General features: G+C 38.2%; 1 pseudogene across 1 annotated transcript; it reads left to right on the top strand.

Annotated features, from left to right (window-relative positions):
• Positions 1 to 362: 362 nt before the first annotated feature.
• LOC145554126 (ras-related protein Rab-27B-like) lies at positions 363 to 9444 on the top strand (annotated as a pseudogene). Its single transcript, XR_014090166.1, has 3 exons — positions 363 to 1596; positions 8724 to 8895; positions 9341 to 9444. The product of XR_014090166.1 is annotated as a ras-related protein Rab-27B-like (transcript).
• Positions 9445 to 9836: the final 392 nt, after the last annotated feature.

The following is a 9836-nucleotide window of genomic DNA, read 5'->3' as shown; positions in this document are numbered from 1 at the left end:
GAAGCTAAAAGGAAGTTTTGTCACTATTATTACTCCATAAATGGAGGGACTTTCCCACCGAGTAAAAATGTTTCTTCTTCTTCTTCTTCCTCATTCTGCTCATTCCTTCAGTGGCGAACAGGAAGTGGATTCTTCATGTCCAGCCAAGCGAACGAAGTCGCTGCAGCAGCAGAACTGAGATTTTTAAGGAAGGCAAAGAGAGGAAAATGTTTCAGGATATTTACCGGGTTATGTTTGACTATTTTTATGAGAGCAAAATAAAATCAGACACATTAGTTTTTTCTTCCTTTTTCTGTTTTTCTTTTCAGTTTTTTCTGTTGTTCATTTACTTCCCTTTTTCTTTTCCTTTTTTCTCATTTAATTCTTGTTTCATTGTCCTCAGTTTAAAACCTTCTGCAGATAAAATGAACTCTGTTCATCAGATACGCTCATTTCAATAATCTGTTTTCTTTCTTTGTGTCTGAGCCAAATGAAGGAGTACTGTAGCTTTAAAACTGCATGTTTCTCCTGTAAATTCATGAAAATTCACATTAAAACTTTTGAAACGTTGAAAATAAACCAGCAGTTGTTTTTTTTTACTCTGAAAATGGAAACAGGAAAATAAAGACAAGACGAAATGAGCCTTTAGGAATCAGCTGATGGATCAGAAACCAAACCAGAACCTTTACTAAAACATGGTTTGTTGTTCTGCAGTCGGGTTGTGCAGACTCTGCATTTTTAAGATCCCGTAGAAAGTGATGTCACTTCCTCCTTCCCAGAACTTACCTGGTTTGACTCATCCACCTGGTTTTTACTCACTTCCTGTTCTACTGCTCTGGTTTCCAGGACCAGCATGACCCCAGGGCCCCGGCGCCGATAACACAGCTTGTGTGTGTGTGTGTGTGTGTGTGTGTGTGTGTGTGTGTGTGTGTGTGTGTGTGTGTGTGTGTGTGTGTGTGTGTGTGTGAGAGAGAGCAGAGTCGTATCTTTCTTCATAGCAGCCTCACCCTCTCAAAATCTTCCAGAAAGTTCTCAGTTTGGCTCCTTGGAGACGCAGGAAGCGTTTTGCTCAGAGACGAACGCAGAGCTTCTAGTTTTACACGCAGAGTCATGACTGTGATGCACGGTGGTGGCAGCATCATGCTGTGTGGGGAGGATAAGGGCAAGGGAACAATGGTTTAGATCAAAGCTGATTCATGGGTGGGAATGGCCTAGTCAAAGTATAGCCCTAAATCCACTTGAATGGATCAAGGGATTAACAAACGAATGGATGGATGGATGAATGTTTTCCTTCCATTTAACTTTCTCCTCTCCTGTTGCTCCATTCAAACGCGCTGCGGCTTCCGGCTGAAACGTGACTGAAGGCTGAAAATAGTTCCGGGGTGTGAATAGTTCCGGGGTGTGAATAGTTTTTCGCGGATTCCCGGCGGTCCGAGAGGCGGAGCGGAAGTTAACCCGACCAGTGATGCGTGGCGACCCGCTGCCTCCTCCAGATCCCCGGCCGCTCCGCCGCCCCGCGCCCCAGCAGAGCGTCCGGTCTGTGGGTAAACGCTGGCTGACCGCCCGGTCGTCTCCCTCCGGATATGACCGTGAAACCGGCCGAGGACCCGCGGACAGGTAGGAGCTCCGGGTCGGTCTGGAGTTTTCTGACTATGTGGCTCATTAGGAATAAACAGAAAAGGTTCTGGAATAAATTCCTCCGATGAGTTTCTCTCTTTATTATCAGCCTGATTTTCTCACGTTGTTCTAAACGCAACATTTTTATTTTCAACAGCCTGAAACTTTCGCTTTCTTCTCATTTTGTTCCAGAAAAAGCGTTTTTAATCATCTTCTTTTTGTTTTTATGGATGGATTTGGAAACCTCAGGGTGAATTTTCTTTCTTTCTTCTTGTATTTAAATTCTCAGCTGCACAGAAATGAAAGCAGGTTTAGATGAATATGGTTCAGAATCAAAACGGTAAAATGTCTCCAGAAAGGGAGAAAGTTGTTTGCGCTTTTCTTTGGCCAGAAGCGAAGTTTAATTTATGACGGCAATAAAAATCTGACAAGTCATAAGTTTAGAAATGGCCAAGCGGAGTTTTGAACGAGGCTTTTGTCTTTGAATAAGAACACAGGAAGGTGAAAATGCGCAATAATTATTTAGTTTTATTTTTTTAACTTGGCTCCAATTCTTCTGTCATGCTACTAATTAAATGTGAGCAGTAAATACGGCTGTGTGAACGATTTTTTTTTGCACATAGAAAGTGGGCTGACGTCACACAGCAGCAGCTCAGGGCGCTACCCTACAGGGGGCGCCAAACTGCAGACGCGATTCTTCTTTCTGGTTGGAATTTTCTGCATTATAAACCTCTTAAAATGGTTTTTAGGGCCATTTCAGCAAAAACGCTGAAATTTCTAGATTAATGTGAGAAATTAGGAAAAACGTGTTGATCTTCTGTTTGCTTGGATGTTTTGTTTCTCTCCATCGGGGCTGCATGATGGTAGTAATTCATTTTAGCGATGATTAGGAAAAAGGAATACATTTCTGCCAAAAAACATGTTTTCTAGAAAAAAACCCTGAAATTTCTGAGCTACAAAAGTTGAAAATTTACAGGAAAAAATTTTAATTTAAAAAAACTGAATGTTTTCTGTCCAACTTCACCGTTTTGGTTGTGGAGGAGTTTTGGTCCACTCTTTGTTCCATACTATTTCAGTTCAAAAGATTACTGTCTGGACTTTGACTAAGCCATCACAGATTTGTTTTCGGTGGTTCAGGGCCAAGCAGCTTTCGGACAAACTGAACAGTGTGGCTGGAAAGTCGGTTCGTATCTTCCAACCATGAACAGGAGAACCTGGTTTAGATTATTTTCCTTTGCTTTGGTATTTTGTTTCTATTTCTTTTTAATTTCTGTAATCATTTTGAAATGTTTCTGAAACATGACATATAAATTAAATTTCACTTTCACACCTTCAACACTTTGCTTGATATTTTGCTCCATGTTGGAATTTATTGCGACGATGAAAACGGCTCAGATAAATTTTATTCAAACATTAATTCCTGTATTGAGTTTTGTTTCTGGTTCTTTCTGGGTCGGGACGTTTTGTTGTAAATGAATGAACCCGTCAGCGTTTCTTCCTCCGACCCGTCGGGTCTTTGCTGGTTCTGGAGGACAAATCGTGTGAAAGCTGATATCTGAATGTTTCCTCTTTTCTGATTTATGACGCAGCAGAATTATGGCTCAGTATTGAGTCTGATCGTTTACATTCGGGTCAAAGTGCAGAAGTTTGTTCTGTTGTTAGCAGAAACTTAAAAAAGTTCTGATTCTCCTTCAGTTCGTTGAACAGAACCGGTTTCATCTGAAGAACCTTCTGGACTCGGGTGAGACGAACCTGAAGAGGTTTAGTTAGTTTTTAATTGAATTAGTTTGATTTTATGTCTTTAATCTGATTAAATGACGGCTCTGAGCAAAATCAGGTGTTTAACTTTATTTCATTTATTTTTATGAATATTTAAATTTTGGTTCATAACTGAGGCGTAAGAGTGAAATAATTTGTCATTTTATCCGTTTCATTTTTATTCATGCGAATAATTTTAACTACTCTGATTCCGAAAAGTAAAAATAAAAATGTTAATTACTGCTTATTTTAATATATTAATAATGTGTTATTACTATTAATTCATTAAATGATTATATATTTATTGACATTGATAAAATTAGTATTAAAAATAATACTATTAATGTTAAATATTATTAATTAATACAAACAATAAATTAATTATTTGTTGTCATTTAATAAGTTGATGATGATTAATGTAATTTTTACAATATTGATCATATTTATTTATTTGCTGGATGTTATTGATAATAATCAGACCAGAAATATTTTCCATATTTATTTAAAATGACTTTAAATCTGTATTTGAAGTTGATTTATTTCTGGACGGGTTCAGTTGAGGTGATCAGATATTCTGAGGAAGTGAGAATCTCCTTTAAAGTTATAGTTGTGGTTTCTCAGGTGTGGTTCTGTTGAGCGTTTCTGAGCAGTCAGCGTCTTTTTCTCGTTTTCAGTTTGATTTTTAACTCCATTCTGAAGCAGAAAGTCTTTTTCAGCCCAGTGATGTTTTATGAACCTTTAAACCTGAAACATGTTTCCAGTCCATTGTTTGGACTTTTCTCGGTTGTTTGGTGGAGTTCTGGTTCTGTCCTACTCAAATCCTGACCTCTGAGTGTTGTTTTCTTTACTCTGGATTCTCTAGAGGAAATTAAAGTGTAAAATATCTGAAAAATGTAATTTAAAGGTTTCAGTTGAGGCTCATTTATCTGTTCAGTTAACATTCTTACCAGAGTTTAGATGAGGTCGAAACATCTGAGTTTTTTCTCCTGCCACAGGAAGCCCCAACAGTTGTTTAGTTATGGGAAAAACTAAGTACACCCTTTCAACATAATAAAAATGATTCAGACTTCAGAGCCATTTTTATCTTAATGAAAAAAGATTAATAAGTGAAAAAGCTGCATGTCAAATTAAGGTCTTAAAATGTCTTAAATTCATTTAAAAATGCAAGTTAGCTTTAAATATGCTAATCACAGGTCTTAAATTGTTCTTAAGTGTTTCTTTCTTCAGTAAAAGTTTTCATTTCGGACTCAGGACTTGATGCTAAATCAATTAAGAAATATGGAAATTAGTTTCCATGAAATAAATGCTGGAAAATATCTAAACAGATAGGCGTCCATGCGTTCTTAAAGTCTTAAATCCCTAAAATCAAGGCCTTAAAATGTCTTAAATTATTTTAAAGAGTGTGAGTTAGCCATAAGTACGTTAATCACATCTTAAATTTTGTTGTTGCTGGATTATTTAATGGTTTTATGTGTGGTTATGATGATCAATTCTTGCTGAATCAAGAGACAAACAAGAAGCAAGAAATAAGCAAGTTTTTTGTTAAAACATGAAAGCTGAATTAATTATTTCACTATAAAATCCATGGATTTATACATCTGCTGCTTTGTGCTGCGTTCTTCATCTTTGCTTAATAAAAACCCACAGAAACGACATATTACAGCTTGTTATTGCCTGAATTAAATCTATTTGGAATCAGATCTAATTTACCTAACGGGTTTAAAATGTGATTTAATAAAAGTTTTCCCTCTGGTTGTGAGTCAGAAAGTGAAATATTCAGGTCAAACCACTTTAAGGATCCTGGAGGCGAAGAAACAGACAGGATGTTCTGTTTCTGCAGACCTGAGGCAAAATGGCCGCCGCACATCCAGTCAGCTGACCGGTCACATGACCTCTAACTCAATGAGCAACGCACCAGGTGGAGAGAAAGAAACGGACTGAGTGTTTCTCACTGTTGTTCGGATTTTAACAGCAGAGTAAATTCTTAAAACGATTATAGAAAACGGAGCCATAGATCCGCCGTCCGTCTGTCCAGATCCATTTATGTAGATAAAACGTCCAGGAGGGAAATACTAGCATGTTTCCACTGGCTGGTGCACTTCTGCTAATGCGCTAATAGCAAAGCTAACTTCTCATGTAGCGCTTTGCTAACTTGTAAACCTTTAGCGCACTTGGCTTCCCCTAAAAATCCCAGATAAAGAGCTATTTTTACTTTCATAGCTTTATTTCTAATAAATTATCACTTCTATGTTTTTACAATTTCAAAAATTTCTTTTAGAAGTATTTTTTATTTTATTAGATTGAAAAATATCTTATTTCTATATCTACATTTTTTTATTTTTTATTTATTTGCTATTAAAGATTTTTATTCATGCTCATTAAATTTTGTTCTTTTATCTCTGTTTTGATGCATAATTTTATTATCTTCATATTTTTACTGCTTATTTGTGGATATTTTATGGTTTGTAATCTTGTGAAGTATGAATGCAGGAACTGGGTCGTCGTTTCCTGTTGGGTTGGTAAATAATGACTCTGTTGAGTTGGACTGAAGTAATCTGTGGATTATCTTGGATCGTCTTTATTCCGTCTTGTTGGATTATTTTCAGGGTTTGTGTCTTGTGAGGGTTCAGTTGGTCAGGATGTCGGCCTCAGAGCGTCGAGGCGCCGCGCAGCAGTGAATTATTCACCATCAATGTTCCAGACTCTCTGATGTTTCTGCTGTTTCCTCTGGAGACGCCGAACGCTTCAGGACAACCTGCTGCAAACCATCCTGAGTAACTGAATAGTTAAAGGCCAGCCCTCATCAGTTATCGATCTGCAGCTTCGGAGGACAGATTGTTAGCGACAGCAAGAGATGGAAAACAAATTAGTCCTGTGATCAGGTTAGGTTGAACCGGAGACCCATCAGTCAGACCTAAAGGTCCGGCTGACCTTTCAGAAAATATTCACTGTTAGGGAACGAATGTTAAACTACAGTTAGAGAGGAAACTCAGGCTGCCATCTTTAATCCTAAAGGCTCCTCACTGTCTGGTTCACATCTCTGTGGCACAAAGAGACAAAGATCCTGATGAAACGCTGGTGGAAACCAGAGGTTTGCATCGCTAACGAGAAACTTAGCTGTTCTGATGTCTGAAGAGCGAATCAAAAACTTTAGTTCTGCTAAAGCTAAAGTGCTATACTAATGCAGTATTTAGCAGAAGCTAATGCTAAGTCGCTAATCATAAACCGCAATTCTGCTAAAGCTAAAGTGCTATACTAATGCAGTATTTAGCAGAAGCTAATGCTAAGTCGCTAATCATAAACCGCAATTCTGCTAAAGCTAAAGTGCTATACTAATGCAGTATTTAGCAGAAGCTAATGCTAAGTCACTAATCATAAACTGCAATTCTGCTAAAGCTAAAGTGCTATAACAACACAGTATTTAGCAGAAGCTAATGCTAAGTCGCTAATCGTAAACTTTAGTTCTGCTAAAGCTAAAGTGCTATACTAAGACAGTATTTAGCAGAAGCTAATGCTAAGTCACTAATCATGAACTTTAGTTCTGCTAAAGCTAAAGTGCTATACTAAAACAGTATTTAGCAGAAGCTAATGCTAAGTCACTAATCATAAACTTTAGTTCTGCTAAAGCTTCTGAAGTTTTGGTTTTTGACTGCTTAGATTTTTTTAAGTAATCATTTGTTTATATTCATGCTCTTATTTTGAAGTCTGTTTACACAGCAGTCCTGTTTCCTCTCCTTAATGTTCTTTTATTTTTTAAAGAAACTTTATTGAGCAAGTGGCAACAACAGACGAACAAATGAGGAATTCAGCAGAAACATTCAACGCTAACATGTTTTTATTTTCCCTATTAAAGCAGGAGGGTGTACTTACTTTTCCTGCTGTTTTTGTCTAGGGACTAATGTCATTATGAAACCTGTTGCATATTATTTGAGTGAAGATTTAAATAATTTTAGAAGCTGGTAAAGCTCTTTGTGTTTAAGGCCCATTAATTTAAAAGAATAAATCGGTTTCTTATGTTTGTTTGTGTTTTCTGATTGAAACGTCGCAGGTTAAATGTCAGGAGGCTAAATTTGTCTCAGAGCGACGGCTGGATGGCGTCATCGTCTGAACTGCAGGCAGAACATCGCTGCCCCGTTATAAAGCCTCATAGTTACCAGGCTGCAGTCAGCTGGTGGACCAGAGTCCCATGATCTAAACTCAAACTCACAGCATGAAGGATTAATTCATTCATACAAATAAAACCTGATGGAAAATCTGATTCTCATTTCAACGATGAGAAGCAAAAGTTACTGAAAATTAACAGATTGTCTTTTTGATGTGAAGAACCAAATTTCTCCTTTCCTCCTGGATTCGGTCGGTGCTCCTGTTCTGGTCCGGTCGGTCCAGCGACCCGCAGGACAGCAGCTGCTGATGGGTCGTGGTGCTGCAGGACGGTTTTCATTCATTCAGTTCGTCCTGCAGGCTGTTTGATTGTGACTCTCATGTGACAAAGTGTTAAATTCTGAGACAAAAACTGATAGTGATTTTCTACTAGAGCCAGAAACGTTCTGATGTCTGAAGAGCTAATTATAAACTTTAGTTCTGCTAAATCTAAAGTGCTATAACAACACAGTATTTAGCAGAAGCTAATGCTAAGTCTAATCATAAATTTTAGTTCTGCTAATGCTAAAGTGCCAAAACAACACAATATTTAGTGGAAGCTAATGCTAAGTCGCTAATCATAAATTTTAGTTCTGCTAAAGCTAAAGTGCTATAACAACACAGTATTTAGTGGAAGCTAATGCTAAGTTGCTAATTATAAACTTTAGTTCTGCTAAAGTGCTATAACAACACAGTATTTAGCAGAAGCTAATGCTAAGTCTAATCATAAACTTTAGCTCTGCTAATGCTAAAACAACACAGTATTTAGCAGAAGCTAATGCTAAGTCGCTAATCATAAACTTTAGTTCTGCTAAAGCTAACGTGCTATAACAACATAGCATTTAGCAGAAGCTAATGCTAAGTTGCTAATCATAAACTTTAGCTCTGCTAATGCTAAATGCTATAACAACACAGTATTTATTGGAAGCTAATGCTAAGTCACTAATCATAAACTTTAGTACTGCTAAAGCTAACGTGCTATAACAACACAGTATTTAGCAGAAGCTAATGCTAATCATAAACTTTAGTTCTGCTCATGCTAATTTTGCTGTAGCATTTTGTGCTGCAGCAAAATCTGCAGTGACTAAATGAGAAGCTGAGCGTTTTGTTTTCACTCTCATGTATCATCTCTCCCCAACAGAGTTAAATTCTCTCCTTCCTAAATAAAATCCCTCTGTAACGCCTGGACTTGGTCAGAGTGTCGCTGCCCTCTCTTCTCTCCCTCTCAGGTTCTTTCCTGTCTCCGCCATGACTGATGGGGATTACGACTACCTGATCAAGCTGCTGGCGCTGGGCGACTCCGGCATGGGGAAAACCACCTTCCTCTACCGCTACACCGACAACAAGTTCAACCCCAAGTTCATCACCACGGTGGGCATCGACTTCAGGAAAAAGAGAGTGGTGAGGCTCCGGCTCTTCCTCCCGCTTTTGCTCTCCGCTAGCGACGACGACGGGTTACCATGGCGACCGAGGTCGGCTGAGTCACGGCCGCCATGTTTCCGTCCCCTCGTTGAAACCGATCCGGATAAATTACCTCCAGAAGCAAAAGTTCACTAAGTATTTACAATCAATCGATTGATTCGGTTTGATTCTCATCAATGATTTACCCGTGATGGACAGATTAGAGCAAAACGAAGGTTTTACTGTTTAAGATGTGGAAGTGAAGAAATAAGAAACTTTACAGAAAGTAAACTGGTTATGTGTTTCTTTCTTTCTTTCTTTCTTTCTTTCTTTTCTTTCTTTCTTTCTTCTTCTTTCTTTCTTTCTTTCTTCTTTCTTTCTTTCTTTCTTTCTTTCTTTCTCTGATTATTTGATTTAATCCTGACTGAATGTTTTCCCTCTTCAGCTTTACACGGCTTCAAACCCAAATGGAAGACGACAGGAAAAACCTTCAAGGTTCATCTGCAGCTCTGGGACACAGCGGGACAGGAGAGGTGAGGATGGAGGGATGGATGGATCGATGGATGGATGGTTTTCCACCAGTAGGGGGCAGATTTCTCAGGTTACATTTAATAGGTCTCAAATGAACTGAATGAATTCGGATCAGAATCTGATTTTATTTTCTTCAGCTCTTCTTAGGTCTACAGCTATTTGATTAATCGATTATCCTGACAATTAATCAATTAATCTTGACAATTATTACGCTGATTTGATTTAAAAAGATCTGAAGAGAATCAGCCTTTTATACATATTAGAAATGCATATAACATGTTGTGTTGGTGTAAATGACCTTTGACCTTCCCGGTTGTTGCGCTGCTCCCTGCTCTCCTCCTCAGCTGCGGTTCTGCCGGTCGGTTCTGTTGGACTGAGGCGAGTTAATGCGGATAGAATGACGTAACGAG

Source organism: Poecilia reticulata, chromosome 12 (assembly GCF_904066995.2).
Source record: "Poecilia reticulata chromosome 12, P_reticulata-male-v2, whole genome shotgun sequence".
Classification (NCBI taxonomy): Eukaryota; Metazoa; Chordata; class Actinopteri; order Cyprinodontiformes; family Poeciliidae; genus Poecilia; species Poecilia reticulata.
Note: the sequence above shows the minus strand (reverse complement) of the source record. Positions and strands in the feature narration are given on the sequence as shown.